Below are 25,977 nucleotides of genomic sequence, written 5' to 3'. Positions count from 1 at the left end.
TGTTGTTGCATGTCCCATCACTAAGCCTTAGTTATTTTATCTCAAATCAAATAGCTCATTCTTTTATTGAGACCTTCACATTGCTGCTCTTACTTAGAAAATGTCCCATTCAAAATTATTAAATGGTCTCTTTGTTCAGGTCCCTGCCCAAACTCATTTCTTAGCAAACTTTCTCAGAACATAGTATCTAAAACATTCTGTCAATTTATTTTACTCAGTATTTCATTTTTCTGCGTACTTTTCTTCATAGTATTGTCTTTATTTAACACTGCATTATATATTCATTTATTTTTATTTGTTGGTTAACTACCTCCCAAACTAGCATATATATTTCATGAGGACAAGAGAATTTCTGAAATTTTCCTGTTGTATCTCCTTCCCATAGATACTTTCTCCAACCATTGAACCCATGTCCAAATGACTAAATGAAAACATACTGGTGTAACTCCGAATTGTTCATACCTCTGTCTTTACCAGAACCATTCTTCATCACACATGGCCTCACCAAGAGTCAGATGACAGAATATCGAGTGCTTATGATTTCCATGCCCAGATCCTCAGGAGGCTGGTTTTCAAAACCAGAGCAGACAATAGGGGTTAATGGTGTGTGAGTGAAAATAGGTAAGGAGGGGTGAAAATAGAGATGGAGGCGATGGTAGAAGATGAATTGGTCTCTCTTTTGGTAAAACTATTTGATGATCAATACAATAATTTAAATCATTTCTATTTAATACACGATTGAAAGAACAAATAGAAGGGGAAGGAAAAGGATTAAACTGAAAGGGATAAACTGATCCAGAAGGAAATGAAGTGCTAGAGTAACTAAAATTTAAAGGAAAGAAAAACCATCACGTAACAGGATCATTTTGTCATTAAAACATCGGAACTATAATTTGTGTTGTATGGCCTGGCTTGAAATATATGTATAGAATGCTTAATATAGGGTAAAAACACTGCTTTGAAGTTAGAAAACTTATGTTTGACCCTTTTAATTAATTGGTTTGGTTGTTTGGGTGACAGAGCCATATCATGTTTCTTCTTTGGGCATCATTTTCATCATGAATAAAATAAAGTTTGACAATAAATTTTCTGAGATCCTTTTATATTTTAAGTGTCTAAAATTCCTGTATGAATAGGCAATCAATGCATATCCCCTCTTTTAGTATTTACTAGGCGCAAGAAATTCTGTAATACCAAACTTAATATCTTCCATATAAGCCTGAAGTATCAGACTTTCCCCGGGGGAATCGGTAGGCAACAACAGATAGAGGAGGGTGTCACTGGCGTAACAGTGATGAATCAGGCTATTCTGTTGGAAAATTGAAGGCCATGATAGATATATAGTAAGGAATTTATTTGGTGAGCAGGTAATCTCTCATGAAAAACAGATTTCCCAGTCAGACATACTAATATTTTGTGTTCTAAAATCTTAAAACCATATATTTTTCTAGCCACTCATCCCCTGGCTAATTAAGATGTGCATAAACAGAATGTGTGAGAGTGAGTTAAAATATAGTCTTGAAAAAGACTATTTGTCTGATCCAGTTAAAATCTGTCAAATTACAGTCTTCATTTTAAAAGGTCAATATTAGGGGGAAAAATAGGCGCTTGGCTTTTTAAAAAATATTCACTAATTAATAGTCCTTTTCTCTGATGGTTAAACAGACTAATGTCCAGTTTGAGATATATAGAAAAATTAAGTAAATTAGACTACAAAGATTCACTAAGAAGAGTAGTAAACTTCATAGACCAATTTTTTTTAACTTTTCCTCTGTGACAAAAGAAAATCAATTTTGATGGATACCCCATGTATAATCCTCTTTCCTTCAGTGAAAAGGACCAAAAAAATATGGCAAAAGTGAAGGGATGTCTTTCTCTTGTTTAGGTTATGCCATATTGCAAAGGTGTTAGGGTTTTATCCTCATGATCATATTGTTATAAATGCATCCATTTTCGGAGACTAGAGAGAGAGATTCTCTTCCTGGCCATCAGGAAGTAAGCTGCCATGGCATGAGAAGACCATGTGGCAAGGAACTTTGAGTGACCTGTAGTAGTTGAGAATGACCCTCAGCTAACAGTGAGCAAGAAAGTGGATTCTCAATTCCATAACCACAAGGAGATGGATGTTCAGTGTGACTGAACTGTTGCTTCCCCAGTCAGGCATCCAGATTATTATGCCACTTGGCCAATGTCTTGACTGCAGCTGACTGAGATCTGGAACAGAGCAAAGTCATGCTTAGGCTTCTCACCCACAGAAACTCAAAAAGTGTATAGCATTTAATCACTAAGTTTGTTTTTAATTTGTTATGCACCAATAGAAAAATAATATATCCACTACACTAAGTGCTATTTTAAATACAGTCGACTCTTGGACAACATGAGTTTAAACTGCACAGGTCTACTTATATGTGAACTTTTGTTTTCAATAAATATTGTAATTTTTCTCTTCCTTATGATTTTCTAAGTAACATTTTTTTTTTCTAGTTTACTTTAAGACTACATACATAATACATATAGTATAAACACCACGGCTGATCGAATGTTTATGTTATTGGTAAGGCTTCCAGTCAATGATAGGCTACTAGTAGTTAAGTTTTTAGGGATCTAAAAGTTATATGTGGATTTTCAGCAGCATGGGGAGTTGGCATCCCTACCCCTCATGTTGTTCAATGGTCAGTGTATATAGTACATTGGAAGAATATATGATAAAGAGATTGCGCAGAAACAAATGTAATGCTGATGAGTTATTTGTACCTGCATCTAAAACTGTTTTATTCATCCAAGTAATTTTATTGCTTTCTTCTTAATTCCACTGCAGATATTAGCATGTGATATGATATGTTCAAGTAGAAGATATTTCTTTATTGTCTCAAAGATGGACAGACTTTCAATTATAGAAGAAAAGTTGCTATACCAAAGAGAAAATTTAGACAAATGACAAAGCATGATTGAAGTTGGACTGTCATTTAAACACATATAATATTAGTTGGCCACCATTGCTTGCAAAATTTCATAGATATTCAACAGGATATTTATTCTATAAGTGATTATCTCATAGTCATGAATTCCAATAAAAATGCAGCATGCTAACAAAATCCAGTTTATGTTTTGTGTCTTTTTTTTTTCTTTTTAAAGAAGAGAATCTAAGTTCAACATAACAGGAATCCCTAATAGTGTGCAGTAGATATGAGGGAATGGTTGATCCATCTAAGTATGCCACTTGTAGCTTGTTCATACATAATTAAAACAAATTATTTACCATTTCCACTTGGGTTAATCTATCTGTATTTTTTTAAAAATATATTTTCCATATAGTACAAGTGTTAGGAAAGGCATGCATTCGGTCTTTTGACCCTCTCACTCAGTCATGAAAGAATGAGCTTGAACCTAGAACACTTCCTCACCAAATGATAAAAAGCCCACATAGCCTGTGGCAGGCTTATTGCCTTGTGTGAGAATATCCCTTCCCTGTTTTATACACAGTGAGTGTTCCTTTGTTTTGCTCAATCATGTACCTAGGGGCTCTCAGGCAGCCCCCAGCTTTCAGCATTTCAGACTCTATAGGGCAAGGGAAAGGGTACTTCTGCTGTAGCACTAGAGATTGAACAGAGGCCAATTGCCCTGCATTATCTGTGGGGGCAGGGAATGGGCAGGGATAGTGGATAGCAGCTGCTAGTCATGAGGGGCCAATGTACAATATTGGAAACAATCTCACTCTTTCTCTTCTTCATGTGAGTAAAGGGGTTCCATCTAGAGCTCAACTGTGTTATGTTTTCCTTGGAGAGTCTGATACTAACTGCAGTGGGCAGGAAGTGTGTGGACTGGTATGGTGATGATCTTTTCTATCTTCCACATGGTTGAAGTCCCGGCACTAGTAAATGGTATGAGGTATTTTGCTGGGCAACAAGAGTATCAGGTACTGAATATATAGTTAGTCTAATTGTGAGATATACTCATCATTTTCTGATGAGTAGGTGTAATAAAAGGGTGGCTAATAAAATTTACAGAATGTACTATTCAAGTAATTTGTAAACCTTAAAACTCAGTATAATGTAGGAATCATATTTTCCAAGTATAGTGAAAAAACCATATAGACATCAATCTGGGAATAAATCAAGGGAAGGAAATGCATCTTATTCATTTTCAGATTTCAGTTTCTAGCACAGTGATATACACATTTAGGCATGCATATAGTTGTAGAAAAATATTAACATAGGAAGCACGATGTGATGATTTCCAGTCTCTGGGGCAGATGGCATATAAAATTTCAGAAGAGAGTGAAGTTGCTTAAGGTTTAGGTTATCGAGGAAGCATTAGAAAAGAAGGGTAGCATTAAGTCACAAAATGATGGAGGCGGAATAAAAAGTGGGTTCAAAGGTGAAAAAGATAGCATATCAGGAATAGGAGATCATAAGATTAGAGCAATGAACTTGGTTGGTTCTATGTATGACAATAAACACACTGACAGATCTTAAGTGAATTGATTAGAGACAATAATAATACATCTTAGGGTGAAAAATCGAAAAATTTGAAAAACCTATTTGAGATACTCAGTTGATATATCAACCAGACAAAACAATATTACATTCATGGGAATAAGAGTTATATGAAGGTAACATTAAAGAAAAAATAATATACATATGAGGTACATTTTTTATCTCTAATATATAGCAATCAAGAAAATGGGTTCAGGATTCAGAAATCCTGGATTCAAGTTGAGATTCTTTCATTATCTTGCTGTGTACAATAACTGACCACTATGTGTTTTAATATATGCTCAATTTAAAATAAGACAAAGTACCTGCTGGGATTATTTTAAATAAGGCTTTAAGTATTGTGCATGATATTTACTAGTAAGGGCTCAATGATTATAAACTTTTTTGTTTTTCCCAAAATAAGATGAATAGGTAGATGATTAATACAGATAGACAAACAGATAGATGTAAATAATAAGAATATAAGTTATAAGCTCTTGTTTAAAAAAAATCTGCATTGTATTATATATGTACGCATAATTGTTTTTCAAAAATAGGGTTTTCCTAATTTATTCTTTTTTATAGCTTTTGATTTCTCTGATATATAAACACTTACAGGGAGAAAAACAAGTTAGAAAGAAAGCATTACTCTAATAATCAGACAGATTATAATAGAAGATATAAGTAGCTTTAAACATTCCTTAAGTTGTCTTCTATATCACCCTTAATGAAGGGCATTTTCAAAGATGTGCCAGTTATCTAAAACTGTTAAGTTTGACAAACTTAAGTTTGTCAAGAAAAAGTAAATTATACACATATTCATTCTCTCTCTCTCTCTCTCTCGCCATTATTTTCAAAAGGTGAGTGTATTTAAATATAAAGTTTATGGCTCTGATGATATAATTTCCATTTCATAAACATACATAAAGGAACACTGCATATTTCTTCAATTCGGGCCCTTGGCCTTGCCTCTTATTACATGTGTAGTCATGGACAGTTCTACCATCACTGCCTGTGGTAGAAAAGTAAGACATTGCTTTCATATCAGTACGAACACCAGAAATTGGATCTTCAAGCCATTGACTTCTGAATTAAAAATCAATCTGGATCAGAGACTTGGAATGGTCTGCCTGGATTTAAGCTCCAGTTGCACCATAGGAACCAAATATTTCCTTTGCTGTGTTGAAAATTGTGAGCTATGCTCCATGACAAATATCCTTTTGATTAAACACCCACTCACATTTGTCAAGGTTCTGTCAAGTAAAAATTTTAGATTCTAAGGAGACCCTATCTTCCAATTATTTTGTTCAGAACATTTGGTGTTTTGATTTCTGGGAAAGTTTGCTTTCCTGCAGCATGAATGAGTCTTGCCAAGTACTGAAATGATTAGTACCAACAATAATAATTGAGCCATCATGCAAGGGGAACGTTTGAATATGGATGTATTCTCAGTCCTTGCTTTATTAAAAAAAAGCAAAAAACACAAAACAAAAAACAACAACAAAAAACTGTTCTATGGAAACCGAGGAACCATCACAGCTGTGAAACTGCAATTTTGTTATATTATTAGAAGTTCCAAGAAAATAAAATTTCAACATAATAATCTAGGGCTTTTTAATAGTATAAAAAACATCACGTCACGATTCTGGACCTACACACTTAAAGTGAGTGACTAATTCTAAATAAACAAAGAAAGCTTTCAATAAGTGATTCTTGCATTAATGTTAACAGAAGTAGAGGTGTATTAAAAAAATGAAGTAATCTCAGCTCCACGCCACAGTGACCAATTAGTTATGACTTCTTGTTGCTTAGTTTGTATTTTGCAATTATCTTCAAGTTAAGGTAGTACAATTAGAAGTTGAAGGGCTGTTTTTGCCATTGTTAAGAGTAAAACAGTAAAAATATTAGTGATTTCTTGAGTCCACTCCCAGAGTTCCTCAGTTTTCATTTCCACCACGTCTTTAAATGTAATGTTTTCTTATTATTGTTCCAAAAAGTAATATGTTCACAAAGGCAAACAATATATTCTTTCATACTTGTTTTCTGTCAACAAATATTAACTCATTCTGACTGCATGCAAATACTGTCATTAGAAACAAGGGATACACTGGAGAAGAAATCTTTCATGGCTCTGGTTATTGCGGATGTTCTAGTCTGATAGGTGACTTGGAATTAAACACATAAATACAATATTAACTGTTCAATTAAGATGATCATAACTGTAATGAGTACAAGGTATCTTGAGAATCAGCAAACAATTACTTAAGAAAATAAAGTTTAATTTTGTGCGTGTTGTGAGAGAAAAAGGGAGGGAAGGAGGAAGCAGGGTGGGAGAGAGAGAGAGAGCGTGTGTAAGATCAGAGGAAGCATTCTGGGTGGGGCAAAAGTAAAATTTTTTTAAAGGGCCTGAGCAGGTAGAGATATGGCCAATTCGAGGAGTTATTGCTTCCATCTAGAAAATGACATAAGAGGGCCACATTAAAATGATAAAGAAAGAGTGTTTCTGTCAAATTAGCATATTTCAATATATCTCCTGTGTGGTTTTAGCAGTAATTTCTAACTTAAGTGTCTCTCTTGATATCTGTTTCATTAGATGTAGTTTTCATGGTGGCTGGTCTACTATAATTTTATGTGGATAAAATCTCTGCTTCTGTTTTGAGTAAATAAAAGCTCTTACCATTGGTGTCTGCCTTGCTAGGACAACTCTTAAGTGAACAGTTCTGTTCTATCCCTTCTAAATGGTAGTTTTGAAAAGAATCCAAATTTTCCTCTCACTCTCCTACCAAATACTAAACAGAAATTCTCTATAATCTTTTCAAAACACTGTTGATATATTTATGTAGGCTTCACGCATTGGCAATCTGTGGGCTAAAAAGAGCTTGCAAAGATATTGAATTTGGCCTATACAATTTTGGCACATACGATATTAAAAAAAATATTTTTTAACATTAGAATGGATAGATTCGGCAAGAGACCTAGAATAAATAACATAATATTGAAAGAGAACAGAGTTGAAGGACTGACACTACACACTTTGAGATTTGCCAGAAAGCTATGGTAATCAAGGCAATGTGGTATTTGCAAAAGAACAGACAAATCAAAGGAACAGAAGGCACAGCCCAGAAATAAATCCACCAGAACAGCCAGCTGATTTGATAAAAGTGCAGTGGCAATACAAAGGAGTAAGGACAGTCCTTTCAGCAAAATTTCAGCAAACAATACCAGGATCTGAACACCCACAAATTAAAAAAAAAAAAAAAAAAAAAAAGAATCTAGACATAGGCCTTACACTTTCACAATAACTAACTTGAATTATAGAACTAATGCAAACCACAAAACTAGAAATCTCCTAGAAGATAATATAGGAGAAATATAAAATGACCTTGGGTGTGGCTATGACTATTGGTATACAATACCAAAGGCATGACTCGTGAAAGAAAAAAGTTAATAAGCTGGACTTTAATAAAATTAAAACCTTCTGCTCTGCAAATGACGATATCAAGAGAATTAGAACACAAATCACAGGTTGGGAGAAAATGTTTGCAGAAGACATAACAGAAAAAAGACTGTTATCCAAATATACAAGGAACTCTTGAAACTCAACAATGAGAAAACAATCAAATTTAAAAAATGGGTAAAAGATCTGAATAGATATTTCACCAAAGATGATCTACAGATGGCAAATAAGCACATGAAATGATGCTCAACATCATATGTCATTAGGAAATTGCAAATTAAAACAGCAAGCTATGACTGTCTGGAGCCATTTTGAGACGCCATTATGAGGCACTGAAGAAGTCACGTAGCTAAAAGCCATGGTATGGCTGATGAGTTTAAAACAATGGTCACCTTGGTAAGCCTCATAAAGTCACATTTTAAGGTAATGGAATGTTATACTACCATGGATACAAGAACACGTAGGATCTTATGTAATTGACAAGCATTGATTTAGATATGTATAGTGTGCTTTGCTATGATAACATGGTGATTGATTATGGTATTCAAAAATCACATAAAAAGGCTATGCTAAATAAACTCAGGGTTGCAGCTCTGACTGTATGCCCTTCCGGAAAGATCTTTCCTGTCTTCTCTTTTTTCCCTTAGGCTTCACCCCCCTCTTTCAGGTACTGATCGACTTAAGCCGGCTGGCTCTGGCAAATGACAAAATCCAAAACACTCACAACACCAATGTAGGTGAGGAGGTAAGCAACAGGAGCTCTCATTCATTCATTGCTGGTTGGAATGCAAAATGATACAGCCATTCTGGAAGACAATTTGGTGGTTTCTTACAAAACTAAATATACTTTTACTATTTAATACAGCAAACATACTCCTTGATAGTAACACACAAAAAAGTTAAAAATGTATGTTCATACAAAAACCTGCACACAGACATTTATAGCAGCTTTCTACATACTTTTCAAAACTTGGAAGCAACTAAGATGTATTTTCGTAGGTGAATGGATAAATAAACTATGGTACACCCAGATAACAGGACATTATTCAGTGCTAAAAAAGAAATAAACTATCAAGTCATGATAACATATGAAGTAAACTTTAATGTATATAACTGTGTGAAAGAAGACAATCTGAAAGGCTACCTACTGTGTCACTCCACCTACATGAATGACATTCTTAAAAAGGCCAAACTATGGAGACAAAAAAGATTAGTGGTTGCCAAGGTTAAGTAGAAAGAAGGGCTAAAGAGGCAGAACACAGAGGATTTTTAGGGCAGCTAAAGCATTTGGTACAAGCTATAATAATGGATATATGCCATTATACCTCTGTTCAAACCCATAAAATATACAACACCAAGAGTAAACCCTAGTGGAAACTATGAACTCTTGGCATTAATGAGGTGTCAATGTAGGTTCATCAGTGGTCAAAAGTATACCGCTCCAGTGTGGGATGTTGATAGTGGGGGAAGCTGTGGCTGTGTGGGGACAGAGGGTGTGTGGGAAATTAATGTACCTTTGCTCAATTTTTGCTCCTTTAAAAAATAGTCTATTAAAAATTAAAACTAAATATAAAAAATAACTATTTTTCAATTTTAAAATGCATAGATTTCACATTTGGGCTTTTCTTTGTGAAAACCATGACAATAGTGGAATATCATAACCTCATCGGAGGAGTGGAAGTATCTATGCCTTTCAGACAAAAACCTTGCTCTTCAGTTCACCACATTCCACCATTATCCATTATCCTAGACACTGAGGACAAACATCAGATGCTATTAAGTTTACTTGATTCCGTAAAGAAAACTATATGACATCTGTAGCCAATTAAATTTGCAACCCTTAAAATAGGGAAACAATCGTGTACCACATACTAACTACATTTGTATTTCCCTTCTTCCAGTTGGTATATCAATTGACACTTTCTTCACTTAAACTAAGTGATTTTTATACCATGCTACTTAATCTTTCAATTTTTGTTTATACTATCTTATACTTATCTATGCCTTGCAATAGTTCAGTGTAGAATCTTTTATGTTCTATAATTGCCTGAGCACAGATATACATGATTTTGATAAAATATTTTAATCTCTCTTCACATTTTTCCCACCCCAAGCACCTGCCTTATCAGTGAGAGTTTCTATGATATATGAAAGATAATGTCACAGTTTTATGTTATAGTTATAGTTATATATGTTATTGTCTTCAAAGATAGATGAGTAAGTTAATTTTATATGTAATCTAGGACTATACTATCTTTTCTATTTTTTCAATTTTATATAATAAAATAATATGATTAATATTAAACATTTAATTATTATTTGGACAGACAGGAGTGCTATCTTTCTTATATAAACAATCAAACCTAGAAGCACAATAAATGCATTGTTGAGGGTAACAAATCAGTAACCAGGATCAAAGATCTGGGACCACCCTGTTATTCTGAGGTTAGAATTTTACTATAATGGAAGGTGAAATGAGGATTTCTGCATTACAAAAGAACAACCTGTTCTTTTTAATTTCTCAACACCATATGAATAATGAACCATATGATGTTTCCTACTATGAAGATTTTTGCGCATTATTTTCTTTTTTCTTTGAGAGGAAAAAGAAGAGGAAATCCTTACAAATATGAATGTAATTAAGATGAAGTGCTCTGTTACATTGTACTTATTTTGCACTGGGTTATAATTTTATGCATGTCAATTAAACATTAACCTAACACATAATAGCTTTATCTTAATAAGCAATGGGGTATAATTATAATAACATAATTTGCATACAAACATGAATTATAAAATGGTAACTACAAATCTAATCTATTCATTACTGACTGATAATCACTGATGTTAAATATTATCAGTATCTTTTCTTTTCAAAAGGAAAATTACCAAAACTATTATTATTACTGCCACTATCTCTACGGCAACCCTGACTTCTATTTTTCACTAAATGCTATATTATAACATATTCTAAGATTGATGTAAAGTTTTACAAATATCGTCTAATATACCTTCAAACTGGAATAATGATACGTCCATGTCTGAATATGGTTGCATATAGTCTTGGCTAGGGCTAAAATGAAAATCTGCTAGGAGTTTAATCATGCAATTAAAAAAAAAATTTCAAGATAGGTCCATATTGTTTAGATTCTTTAATGGTCTTATAATCAGATCCCATGAATTGAAATTGATTTTATAACGTATTCCAGACATGGGATCATGACTATACGAGAGAAAGCTAAATTGAAATCAATTTTTAAAAACTGGCTATTATATAAGACTCCTTAATCATTTTTATTGTGTTGCAGTTTTTTTGAAATGCATACTCCCATCTGCATTTTTGTAAGCACATTTGTAAAGTGATCAGATCAATAAATGTAAAGTTTTGCCTATTTTCAGAGATTAAACCCTTAAGTTTTATTCTTTAGATCAAAGTTCCCAAGGACAATTTTGTTGCATATGCAAAACTATACCTTTACAGGAAATAAAAAAGAAAGTGACAAAAATAAGATCACTTTGAAAATTTCACTCACATGTGAAACTCGTGGTGGAGTTCTGACTATCTTTGCATGTCTCAAAGTTTATAGGAACTGATATATTATGAAACAATTCTTTTGGGATATAAGTAAATCCTCTAGCTCAGCACAACCCCAGTGAACATTCTGGACTGTTAGATATATGCAGTGCCTTTGTTCTTTCTTCTCAGCAGTTATCCCTACTGATAAAGTCAGTGTTTCATCTCAGCATGAAATAACATCAGATAACACTGAACTCTGAAAAGTAGATAAAATGAGGACTCTCAAATGAGAATGAATTAGAAATGTCCCCACAGTAGCAGCCAGGAGTTAAAAACATGAAACTGACAATTGTACTACAGAGGAGGTTTACAAAGAGCTTTCCACTCCAACTTCTTATTCTTCACAGAAATTATTAGTACTGAAAAATGTCAGACAGCAAATGATAACGCTGGCCATGACAGATTTATGATTTGAAGCAAACCCAACTGTCTAGTAGATATCCATCTGATGACAACTTTTAAATATAAAAACAAATAAGCAAGGGATTTTTTTCAAATTGTCTGAAAAGTTTTATCTCATCGGGTGGGTGGATTTGGGAGGGAGGGGGTTGCCTTTGACTTCTCTGCATTACTAAGAATTTACAGAGGAATATTATTTATAAAATACCTAAGGAAAAAGTCACAAAAATATTTTGTAACATATAAAACCTCTTCCATTTGGTATTTTTTTATATAACAAACTAAATAAAATATTTTCCTGGAAGATATACAAAATGAATTTATTTTTCTATTCAGCTTTATTGAGATATACTTCATATATAACATTGTGTACATCAAGATGTTATGGGTCTCTATTAAAAACTTTATTAAATTTCCTCTAAAATTGTAACGTACTTATTTTAACCCTTTAGTATACAGGGGAAAGTACTGGAAAACCAATGAAAAAAAAGTTGAGTGTCTGTTTAACAGTTGATTTTTTTTTCTTTCTGAAGAAAGAAACTGTTGTTTCAACAGTTTAAGATATAAACTATATTTCAGCAGGGTCGAACTTCTCAATATAAAGTATTTTATTCATTAAAAAAAAAGGTTTCTAACTCACCTGCACTTTTAGTGAGTCGACAGTTTTTGGTGCCATCATTACAGATGGGGTTAAAAAGCATAACGTGTCTCAGTTCAGACAATGACTGTGTTTTACTGAGTTCCTTCTCTGGATCAGACACTGCTAAACTGGAAGAATAACACACACACAAACATACACATACACACATACCTACACAATTTATGTCTTCTCGGAGCTTTTTTTTTTAATTAATAAAATTAAGCCAGTATTTCAATGAAATGTGAAAAGTTGACACAATAAAAGGAGCACACAGAATTCTGGGAGCCTTGTGTACTCATTAATAATTTAGAGTAGGGCAGATGAGGGACAGAATCATACAGAATGTGAGGAATAAGCCAATACATAACTGAGGTATTAAAGGAGTTTACAAATTAAGCATGAGTGGAAAATCAAGTAAAAATCTCTCAAATCAAGTTATTATGTGAAAATATATATAATATACTATAATATATCATATTTTAATATTATATAGCATCTATTTCTTTAAATGTGAAAAGCCAAATAAATAATCTGCATTCTCTGAATCGCTGTATCACCATGATATATTTAGCAACTACCACAGGCATCACACCACATTCTCTACAGTGTTTGTTTATGCCTCATGTCAGCTTTATTAAATAGATGTTTTCTTCACTCTAGAGAAGATAAATTATGGATGCTCAGCTGGATTAAAAATCAAATGTTCTCTAAAGGCAGAGCCAGGACCCACTCCAAATGTGTCTAACTCCAAATCTCAGAATAATAAGCACCAACCTACACTTCACTGCTATTTATTTTCATTATACAGATACGTAGGCCCAAAGATCCTATTGTTTTCATAACAATTGTAAATTGACTTGATTTTCTGTTAAACTAAACTTCATCTGAAACTACTTGGAACACATGTAGATAGACTGCTGTTCCCAGAAATTTGACTTGGTAACCTTGCCATCATGGGTTTTCTCCAGACTGCCTAGTGTATACTAACTGGGGAACTGTTTTATCAACTCTTACATCCTTGTTTCTGAAACACTATTGAAACTTTTTTTTCAAACATGAACTAATCCATAGTTCTAACAGCTCGCAAAAAATTTTAAGTATATACTTCAGATACCCAAGTAAAAGATCATGCCAAAGGAGCTGGCTATTATTTAAAGATGTACCTTTTCATAATCTGGGCTATATTAAGTATAGGCATATAAATTTATTGTTTTCAGGAGATAAAGTAATCTCATAGCACCTATTTAAGTTAAATTGTTACAATGTCAAGATTAGGTATCTAAGACAGTGAAACTTTTTAGTTTATGAAAGGTCTCTATATTCAGACAAATTCAAGTAAAACTATTCTTTATTCTTATTTAACCAATAAACTATGAAAAACAAGTTTTCACTGATTTTAAAGCTAATTAATTCATGTGAAGTAACTGAATTTGAGGAAGGGGATGAAAAAGTAAAACAATGTATTATTTTTCTGAGGGGACTGTACTTTCTATTTATTGCCTAGTTTTAATTCTCAACCAATGCTCTTCCCCAACATTATTTTTTAATAGGAAGGCTAGAGATTAGACAAGTTAAATTGACTTAGATCACAAACTGGAGCCAATTAAGACTCAAAGTGACCTGGAAAATTCAGTTGTATTTAATTGATAAATAAGTTTAAAGCACAAAAGAAAATAGATTACAAAATCTTTTTTGGAATTCTTATATTTGTGTGTGGCAGGCTAGATTTTATCTAACTTTGTTCAAAACACAAATATTTGATAATGAATCTTTTCTTTGGGGGTTAAATGCAAAGATACTGCAAGTTCCTCTGCTCAGGCTAAAAAGCTAGAATCTTGATTTTATTGTTTTTAAGATTTCTTCCTTTTCATCCAAACACAGTATTTCTAAGGGTTGCAGACAGGCCCATAAAAGAGAACAAGAAAAGGGGATTATTATTTTATAGCAGTTATAAATAGAGTTTGGGGGAATAGTGAATACCTGCCTCAAGAAATCTTATAGATTTTGCCTGTTTTTCAAAAAGATTAGTTCTCCCTCTCTTTTTCCCTGTGTCCTTTTTCTCATGTACACACAATGATTTTGCTGACAATTAATATTTTATATGGTGAATGAAAGTACCTTTGGGGAGATATCAAGAGTACTAATAGCTGCCATTCACATTAACAAGAAAATTATATATACTGCATTTTAAATAAGACATTAAGAATAATTATAAAGTAATCACCAAGTAAGATAACAGGACACTATCATTCATTTATTAAAATTGATCTTTAAAAAGCCATTATACTTTTTGTAGATGATCCTGATCTTACCCTTTCCTCCTCCTAGCTCCAGCTCAGTCATTTGCATTCATTCTGCAAAGTATCTATTGTAGAAATGACCTACAACCTCTCAGGAATCAGTGAGACTTCTGCCAGAGAACATATCAAATATCTTCACCTTTTACGATAAAACAGTAGTCATTTACTTGTACATCAACCAAAAATAACAAATCATTAATATATCCAAGGAAAGAACAGACTATTAAATGTTTGCTTCCCTGTTCATCTGGATTGGACTCATAAGTTTTCTCATTTCATGGGAAAAGATGATTATTCTTGGAGTTCTTTCTAAGCTATCACAGGCGTCCCTATTAATGCATTCCTGTAAACCACACTGTCTGAGTAATGATTCTCTCCCTGCTTTCCTTCTTCATCTCTGAATTTTATTTATCTCTGCTTTTATTGATGTTTACACCCTTGATATATTGATGAAATCAATCTCCTGTCCTATGTATTCAGATTTTTTTTCTTATTATGGTGACATTGGTTAATGAAATCCAGCAATATTCAGGTGTACAAATCAATAGTAAGTAAGCCATATATATTGCATTGTGTGTTCACTGCCCATAATTAGATTTCTTTCTGTCACCACATATTTGACCTCTTTTACCCCATCTACTTCTCCCTTCCCCCTTCCCTCTACCCTCTGTTAACCACTAGTCTATAGTCCATGTCCATGAGCCTCTGTTTGATTGTCCTATTCACTTGTTACTTTTAGGTTTATATCCCATATATAAGTGATATCATGTGGTTTCCAACTTTTACTGTCTGGCTTATTTCATTTAGCATGATTATCTCAAGGTCCATCTATGTTATTCAGATTATAATTGGGCATTTTCTCCTCTCCTTGGGATATCAGTGTCTACTCATAGTAGAGTTGACTTCTCAGAACAGTTCTTGATTTATAAATATGTTCCTCTCCAGGGAGTAGTATTCTTTATTAATTGTTTTTGCCCAAGAAGTAGTGTGATCAATTTCCAACATTAATATCAACAATGATGCAACATAAAAGGCAAAGGGTAAAACCTTTTTGAAAAGAGATATGAAGTCTTAAAATTTTCATGTATGTTGACTATTAGTAAATTAGCCCAAGACAATCATTTAAATTAGAAAAGCACAATACCTAAATATATTCAATGCAATTTTATCCCCCATGGTAAAAATCTGGAAGCAACTTGTCATCGAACAATATAATATGGTTATGAAAACTGTGTTACATTAATTAAATGCATTTGATGTGTTTATTTAAGTATCTATGAAGACAATGCAACTATACAAAAATATTTATGGTATACTTCCACATAAAACCATAAAATTATGTATGCAGACACAAAAATATATATATGAATAGTGAATTCTATAATGGAATATTGAAGAAAGAGAATACAATTGTGATCAATCTTTTAAAATTTCAATTCTTTTTCAGTATATTGTCATTTTGCATATTAAATAGAACAATTAATGGATACAATTGAGATGCATCACTTTAGAGAAAAAATTATTAAAATAGTTTTAACATATAGTGTGCACAGTTAAACAATTACTATAAACTTTATCATCTAAGACATATTTACAAAATAGTCACAAACTACAGCATAGCCAAGTAAATCTTAATCATTTCATTTGGACATGAAATATATTCATTACAAAACCAGAATCTGTAGTAATTCATTCATAGTACATATTCTTAAGGAGTTCATGTTGTTTTTTTAACCATCATATTTCTCATTTGAACCAACTAAATTCAAAATTATTTTTTGGTTTTTGTTTTGTTTTTGTTTCCAAATTTTGAAGTAACAGAACAAGTGTATGTAAATTTGGTAGTAAAATAAATACCACAGTGGAATTCCTAAATCTTTTTTCCATGTACTCTTTTGAAAAAAATAACATATTCACAAGAAAAGAAAATGGAGTAGTATACAGTTTTACATATGGAACTTGCTAATGTATCTTGATTTTCTCCATGAATTTTCATCAGCCTCCACAAACCCTATCTTAGTCAGGTTGCTATAACACAAATAGGATAGACTGGGCAGTTGAAACAACAATTTCTCTCAATTCTGAAGGCTGAGGAGTCAAAGATTAAGTCATGGGTAGATTTGGTGTCTGAGGAGGGCCTGCTTCCTGGTTCATAGATGGCCTTTTTTTTTTTTTTTTTTTTTTAAAGACTATCTTTACATGATAGAAGGGGCAAGGGAACTCTCTGGGGTCTCTTTTTCAAAAGCATGAATATTATTTTGAGGGCTCCACCTTATGACTTAATTGCCTCCCAAAGACACCATCTTCTAAAACAACACCTTGGGGCTAGAATGTCAACATATGAAGTTTGGGGGGAACATATTCAGTTTATAACAGACCCCAAGTCAAGTTCATCTTCCCTGGGTATAGAAACTGAAGGGCATGGCATCATGCAAATATTCCTTGGATGTCTGCTGTAGACCAAAAATGATTTCAGATTCTGGTTATTCAATGGTAAATAAGATAAAAACTTGCCTTATGAAGCTTACATTCTGTTTATGGGACAGATAATAGAGAAATGCACAATAACTTAAAAGAGTATAAGTGCTATAAAAAATGTAAAATGTTAAAATTATGAAATTGTTTCGCTATTGGTCTTAGAATAGGTTAAAATAACTAAAATAATGCTTTTACATTAAATAGTGGTATTATAGTCAGAGTATTCTAGGGGTTCAAAATATCTTTCTTTTTAACTTGTAGAAAATTATGTACGACCTCCATCAATTATGTCCTACCTCTGTTTGTAGCAAAATTGACAACTGGATACATAAAAAAAACCCTGCAGATATATTTGAAGTTTATAAACTTAAAAATGTCTGTGGAATGAATATAGCAAAAAAATTCTTAAAATTGTTTGATGTATCAGTAACTCGAAAATATCTTAAAATATTACTACAGAACACTGTGAATCATCAATGTGTATATCATAATTTGGCATGGACATTAGTTGAATCACTCATTTTAGTTTGATATTTTAAAATATCCCCTGTTTTCATTAGTCAAATAGTTTCATATTAGCTTATAATAGTCTTATATCTAACCCTGTCTTTGAATCTATTGTGAAGTACTACATCACTCATTTGATATCAGTAAAGATATGTATTAGAAATACCCATTTTAATAAACACAAAATATATCCTATCTTAACAGGTTTTATGTATAGCACTACCTCATACTTGTGTAAGTCAGACATATTGAGTCATATGTTGTAGTTGAATTTTCATTATTACTTTAAAGTAAGGTATGTACTAAAATGGTAGTTACATAATTCCATAAAGGAATTCACTGAAACACCTAGTCTCGTTTGGTGGTTCTGAGTATGAATTTTGAAAGCAAACTTCCTGAACTTGAATCCTGACCCTTCCATCTAATTCTTGAGTAAGCTTGAGTAAATTCTTTGTGCTTCAGTTTTCTCATGTATACTATGAATAAAATGTTAATACCTACCTCACGAGGAATTGAAAGAGTTAACATTTTAAATTTAGGATAGCATATGGTATATATTCAATGCTACATAAATCTTAATGATAGTGATGGTTAATTTTGTGTGTTAACTTGAATGGGCTAAGAGAGGCCAAGACAGCTAGTAAAAAAATATTTCTGGGTGTGTCTCTGAGGATGTTTCTGGAAGAAATCAGTACTTAAATCAATGAACTGAATAAAGAAGATCCACTCTCACCAATGTCAGCCAAAATAGAAAAAGGTTGAGAAATGGCAAGCTCTCTCTCTTCTTGAGTTGGGATATGCATCCATTCTTGCATTAAGACTCCAAGACTTACATCAGCCACTGACTTTGTCTACCCTCTCCCAGCCCCTTCTCAGGTCTCCCACCTTGGACCGGGAGTTACACCACTGGCTCCCATGGTTCTCAGACCTTCAGACTCAGACCAAACTACACCACTGGCTTTCCTGAGCTTATGGCTGGTCGACAGCACATTGTGGAAACTATCAGCTTTCATAATCACATGAGCCAATTCCTATAATAAGTCTCCTTTTATATATCTATGTACATCTTGTTTGTTATGTTTCTCTGGAGAACCTAATATAGTGATTATTATTCTTTAATTTATATTGAGTATCTGATCAAACTCCCAAGGGGAATGATACATAACACTTCGTGATGGTGATGATACAGAGTTCTGTGTGTACTAAAGAATGTTAGAGTGAGGAACAGGTCAGAGAAAATAGGCCAGAGACAGATCAAAATTGGTTAGAGTACTTAAAAGTTAAATATTAACAATTGAATATGTGATAATGTTCCACAATAAGTTACTACATGGAAAGGACATCTACAGCTACTACTTACCTATAGAGAAGAAGAGGAATTAACAATTTTTATTTAAAAAATTAGGAAAAAGCTAATATGGCCACCATGTGAAGGCTAAAAGACTGAGGGAGAGCAAATCAAAACAAGGCCATTAGAATCTTCTGGAGAAATGGTGAGAACATGAACAGAAACAAGGACAGAAGTGATGAAAAGGGTGATAGCAGAGGCATTTCAAGAAAGCACAGCTAGGCATCGTATTTTACACTTTCTTGCATTCTCATCCTACAGCAGAGTGCATAATACTTAATGACTAAATTTTAGGTGTCATGATGGGTTGTGAGCACTGACTATCAGAGATGAAAGAGAAAAATGTTTGCAGATACATCTGCAGTTTCTTCCTGGACATCTAGGAGGCAAGTGATGTCATTAACCTAGATCCTAAAGATAGACAGAAGAGAAGCCTTTGCAAGAGAAATAAGAAGTGAGGCTATTGAGTTTTAAATAATTTTGAAGACACATATTGACATATCACATATGATACCTTTATTGTAAGTAGCTCTCTTCAAACAGCTAATTTATTTCCATGCAAAATTATCTTAATTTAGTGATGTGCTGTCAATATAAGTGCTCAAGTGGTTTGCTCTTTTACTAGACAAAATGGACATATTTATTAACACATTTTAATTCAATGAGTACTTATTTTAATGGAATATAGTATAAAGTGCTAAAAAAAATCCTGCTTTTAAAAGAAGAAAATTGGAGAGAGTCAGGACGAAAATTTCTTTTTAGAACTATGCCTTCAAGAATAAGTTGGAGAGTACAAGATCAGAGGTGGTGGAGGGAAGCAAACTAGACAGGCTTCAAGAAGACTGCTTTAAAGGTAGCATATATAAAAATTATAATGAGGATAACAGAATTTGTAGTGTTCGCATTTATTTTTGTAGTGTAGTTTTCTTTCCTGTTTTCTCCTTAAATTAAATAAAACGTAGAATTTCACTTTGATCCACTAAAAAGCTAGTTAATGATTATAATTTAGATGATAGTGTAGGGCAATAGCTATTTATACAAATTACCCTAAGCACCTGCTCCAATTTTTCATGTATTATGCTAGCAGTGCTTTTTGTCTTAATTAAAAATGTTAATTAGTGGTGGTATAAACAGCAAAAGAAGAGCTGGTAACATATGCACAAGAATTTTACAATATGTGCATAACTTTTTTTCAAACTGATGAACTAAGCATGAAAGCAGTCTCAAACACTTAAAAACAGTTGCAAATTTTGAAGTGAACCTGAGATGATTCTGTGAGCTTTAGACTAGGTTAACATATGACTGTTCTCTGCTTTCACATATTTTGCTTCTAGCTTATTGTGCATTTAAGAAATTTGAACATTGCTACCTTAATTTAAATGTTTTGCATTTGGATTCCTAACACATTTTTCTAGTATGTTTTTGCGTTTTTTAATTTTTCCAGTCTCATCATCAACTCATCCCAAAACCATTTCCTAGAATGTTTAGAAATTTTGCCTTTAAAAATCCCCCACTTAAATTTTGGCAGGTGCCTACATTGCCCATTAATAAAGAACGAGAAAAAAAGGAAGTGGGTGGCCAATGATTTCTAAAGGTATAAATATTCTATTGTTCCTTCTCTTTTGAAGAAAGAATTCACAAGTGACAAAAGCATTGTGATACTCTATGCAATTCTCCTAGGATTAGCATGATTCTAAGTGAAGAAAATAAATTAGATTTCTCGTTTTTGTTTCAAATATTTTAAGACATCGTTCCTCCATTAGGTCATCTTGACAGTACATTTCTAGCTTTACCATTTTAACCAAACAAACAAATAGAAACTGAACAATTCAGTTAAAAAAAAAAAAAGAGCTAACAAAAGTTTTCCTATCTACATAATGCCCAACATATACGTATATGATACTTTTTTTAGTTAACACAGTAAAACCTTTTACTTCTTCTACAGAGTTTGTACCCTATAGTATTTATTAAAAGTTTAGTAACTAAAATAATAAATATAATAATTCAATGTTTTTGTTTCAACGATCTTCCTTTTATCTTTTACAACCATTTAAGGAAAAAATACAAAACACAAAATTAATAAACTCCAAATACATTAAGTTAAATGAAAAAATTAAATATATGGGTCCTTTTTAGAGCAGAAACAGTCCATCTTATTGGAAACCGTGCAGTGTAATGGAAAGCACACTGTTATTTAAGAGATCACGTCTCCGTCCCCAAGTCTTCCTGTGGCTGGTTTCTTCTTTCCCATTTGTTTCCACTTAGATATTACATTCTTACAGAGCCTTTCCTCAAAACCTGGTCCCAAGTGCTCTCCTCCTAGCTCTACATGCAGACACAGCCTGGCAGTTTTCTTGCTACCACATCACTCTGTGTCATTTTCTTTGTAACCCTTTCAATTTATGAAATTATTGTATTGGTTGACCATTTTTATTAAAATGAAAGATCCATGAGAGCAGAGACCTTGTCTGTTCTTTTTTCTTCTGTATTTTCAGTTCATGGAACCATGCCTCGTCTTGACAGAATGATTTTGTTGAATGACAGAACTATCAGTATGTTTTGATGAAGAAACAGAAGTTGACCTGATAGTGAATTGGAATGATTCCATTGACTTTGTTTAACCACACAGATTTAGATTATAATGACAGATTTAAAAGAGAGTTCTAAAATCCTAAAGTCCTTTACTCTTGGCTGCAGAATGTTTCTTTCAATTATGTATATTAAGACATAATCCTCACCTCATTCATATCATTGGTTAAAACTAAGCTGAGAGTAACGCCAACCATTGGAATTATTAGTCCAAATAGCTTTGAAATGGTACAGTGAGGGACTGAAAATAACAAGATGGCCAGAAACAGGAAAAGAGATCTATTGACTTTATGCTTAAAGCTTTAAGGCTGAAATTGCCATTCATTGAGCAATTAAATAAATATATGTGTGATTTTTTCCAAATATATATGTATATATATTTTAATTTCTATATATAATTTAAGTATATTTATTATATAATTATGTGTTATTTATTGCTTAGTTTGCATACTATACTTTATAATATATTTTATGTATTATTTATTATATTATGAATATAGCTTAAATATATATCTAATATAGAAATTTTTAATTTACAAGGTGAGAGAGAAACATTTGAAGTGTAAAGAAGACAGATGTAGCGGATTGTGGGAAAACATATTCTGGCATTACAGAATGTTAACATTGTACCTCTGATCATTAAATGAAATAGAAAACTTGAAAATATGGGAAGATGCCTTATTTTTCTCCTTCCATCTGTCCCTGACTCAAAATATCATTCGTATCAGGCAGATTTGGAATATGACTTCTTCTTTTTTCTTTTTTTTTTAACTTCATCCATATTATTTTTCAATAAGTCAGAGGACTGTTCTCATGTGATTAAGAACTTAGTCACAGATCCCCTAGTTTTTTACATTTTGTGAGAAAATAATAAAAAGTATGTATATTTTGTGAGAAGTGTATCTTTACTTGTGTAGGGCTTTTGGGGACATGTGACCATGGTGTAAGGGAAGCTGCCAACAGGAAGGGATTTGAAGCACAGCATACTGGATATTGTAGTCTCTGTTTATCACATTTCTTTATAGCACTAGTAAATAAGGAATTAGAGATATAAGGAAAACAAAATGATAGTACACAATTCGAATGTAAGCAGTGTTAACACCAGTTTATTCTAGCTATCATTATGAAAATGTAATTAGAAAATGATACAGTGTCTTCAGTAAACAGTGCTGGGAAAATTGCACAGATACATGAAAAAAAAAAGTAACTGGACCACCTTGTTATACTGTATACAAGAAGAGATTCAAAATGGATTTAAGACTTAATTGTAAGACCTGAAACCATAAAACTTCTAGAAAAAAAAATATGCAGTAATCTCTATGATAATGCTACTAGTAATTTATTTTTGGACATATCTCTTTGAGTAAGGGAAATGAAAGAAAAAATAAACAAATGGGACTATATCAAAGTGAAAAGTTTTTGCAGCAAAGGAAACCATCAACAAAACAAAAAGACAATAGACTGAATGAGAGAAGATATTTGCTTATGATATATCTGATAAGAGGTTAGTACCCAAAATATATAAAGAACTCATACAACTCAACAACAACAAAAACAATCAAATTTTTTAAAAAGGGCAGAAAACCTGAATAGATATTTCTCCAAAAAGGAAATACAGATAGCCAATAGATATATGAAAAGATGTTCAAGGTCATTAATCATCAGAGAAATGCAAATTAAAACCACAATGAGATGTTACCTCACACTTGTCAGAATGGAAAAATCAAAGAACAAGTGTTGGCAAGGATGTAGAGAAAAGGGAATCCTTATACACTGTTAGTGGGATTGAAAATTGATTATGGAAAACAGTCTGGAAGTTTCTCAAAAAGTTAAAAATGGATATACCTTTTGAACCACAATTGCATTTCTGCATATTTATCCAAAGAAAACCAAAACAATAATTTGTTAAGATCTATGTACTCCTATGTTCACTGCAGCTCTATTTACAATAACCAAGATATGGAAGCAACCTAAATGCCCAACAATAGATGACTGGATAAAGAAGTTATGGTTCACATATACAATGGAATATTACTCAGCCATTAAAAAAATAAATGAAATCCTACTATCCACAATGGCATAGATGGACCTAGAGGTTATAATGCTGAGTGTAATGAGTCAGACAGAGAAAGATAAATACCATATGATTTCACTTACATGTGGAATCTAAGGAACAAAAAGAACAAACTAATCAAAAACAGACTCATAAATATAGAGGACAATCTGGTGATAGCCAGAGGAGAAGAGAGTTGGGGAGCTGGGAGAAAGGGGTGAAGGGTTAAAGGCGTACAAATTAGTAGTCGATAGATGGTCACAGAGCATAGGGAATACAGTTAGCATTAATGTAATGGCTAGGTGGAGAGCCAGAGAGGAGAAAGAGCAATTAGGGGGATCGTTTTTATAACCTATATAAATGTCTAACTAATATACTGTATACTTGAAACTAATAATAATAATAATAATAAAAATGAGACAAGAAGAGTAGGCCGCTCCTAGATTGATTCCGATGGAGGGATGCAGACAGACGGACATAACATTTATAGAAGGACATGACATTTATAGAAGGCATGGAACAAAACTTCCCTACCAAAAAGGCATGTAAAGTATTTTGTGGGATTTAAAGTAAATTGTGGGATGCAAGTTTCTGCCTAACGATTAAATGTTATCATGTTATCTCTCTCATGCTTTTTTTTTTCTTATAAAGTAGTATATGTCTATGATCTATCCATTATGTTGTAAATATATCTAAGTCATAACTTCTAACTTCTTTATAACACTCCATGATATCATCTGCTACATTTTATCTATCCACTCTCCAGATGACGGACATTCAATATGCTTCCAACTCCTTTCCCTGGCTAACAACACTGCTGCAGTGAACAACCTTGCACACATCCCCATATGGAGCTTCTAGAATGACTGCCAATCCCCACAATCTTACCAGCAGGGAGAATCACATCCCCATTAACACTTGGCATTTCCAGATTTTGATTATTGCCAGTCCAATAGACAAAGCCACATCTTATTGTTACTCTAATTTTCTTTACCTACTAATGATTAAAAACATTTTTTATACATTTATTAGCTCTGGAAGCTTCTTCTTCTGTAAAGTGAGTTTTTATTTCCATGCAATTATTTTCTATTTTTTACTTTGTCTTCTCTTTGTTAATTTCTAGGAGTTCTCCATTTGGTCTAGATGTGAAGCCCCAGTCATCACTAGCTATACAGAATATATATTCATATCCTATAATATGTATTTTAACTTCCATCATGTTCCCACTCAACAAACAGAAAAACAAAATTCTAATGTAACCTGTTAATAATGTTTGGCTTTATTTTTGTGTTTTTGAATTTTTGTTTAAGAGCCTCTTCTCTATCCCAGAATAGTATTTTGCATGTTTATTAATTATATTTTAAGTCTAATCCAACTCCAATTCATTTTGACATGTACTTTTAGAAATGGACCAAATATTACTTTTCTCTGTATGCTAATTAATTTTTCTAATACCATATATTAAACTTTCTGAAATATCCCCAATATATAGTATTGGTGCCCACTTTAGAATATTATAAATTTTCACTTGTGCTTTTGTCAACTGTTAGCTTTTTATTTTTTTAATAGTCTCTCTTTTTTTTTAGTTAAAACATTTTATTATTGCTATTGTTATTTTTTAATATTATCATGATTATGAATTTTAAGTATAAAAGTATGTTTTTTGTCTCTCTAGGGAAAACTCCCACTTTATTAGTTTTATTTAACGAAGTTTACTCAGCTACACATTTTCCTGTATGTCTATGTATATAAGAGTAAGTTTATAAAGGGTCTTAAAAATGAAATTGTTATTGTGATTACATTGAAATCACGTATTCCTTTGCAGAAATAAATCATCTTTTTTATATTATTACATTATCTCCTGTAAAAGTACAGATTATCTCGCCATTTATTTAGATCGGTGGCAATTTTGTCCCCTGGGGGACATTTGGCAATCTCCGAAGATATTAGTTATTTAATATTTTGGTTATTACAACTGGGGAGATGTTACTGACATCCAGGTAAATATGAAAAACATTCTGTAGCACACAAGTTGATTTATTATCATCTGTTCCAAAATGTCAATAATGTTGAGGTAGGGAAACTCTGATTTAGATCATTTCTCTCTCCTTTATTAGAGGTCTAACATTTTTCCCATGGGGCGTTCATGTATTC

General features: G+C 32.6%; 1 long non-coding RNA gene across 1 annotated transcript in view; it reads right to left on the bottom strand.

The window, feature by feature from the left end:
• LOC107504003 overlaps window positions 1-25,977 on the bottom strand; it is a 147,827-nt gene that overhangs the window by 53,580 nt on the left and 68,270 nt on the right. The gene's annotated exons all lie outside the window — the stretch shown is intronic.

This window comes from Rousettus aegyptiacus, unplaced genomic scaffold, assembly GCF_014176215.1.
Source record: "Rousettus aegyptiacus isolate mRouAeg1 unplaced genomic scaffold, mRouAeg1.p scaffold_m13_p_10, whole genome shotgun sequence".
NCBI classification, from domain to species: domain Eukaryota; kingdom Metazoa; phylum Chordata; class Mammalia; order Chiroptera; family Pteropodidae; genus Rousettus; species Rousettus aegyptiacus.
Note: the sequence above shows the minus strand (reverse complement) of the source record. Positions and strands in the feature narration are given on the sequence as shown.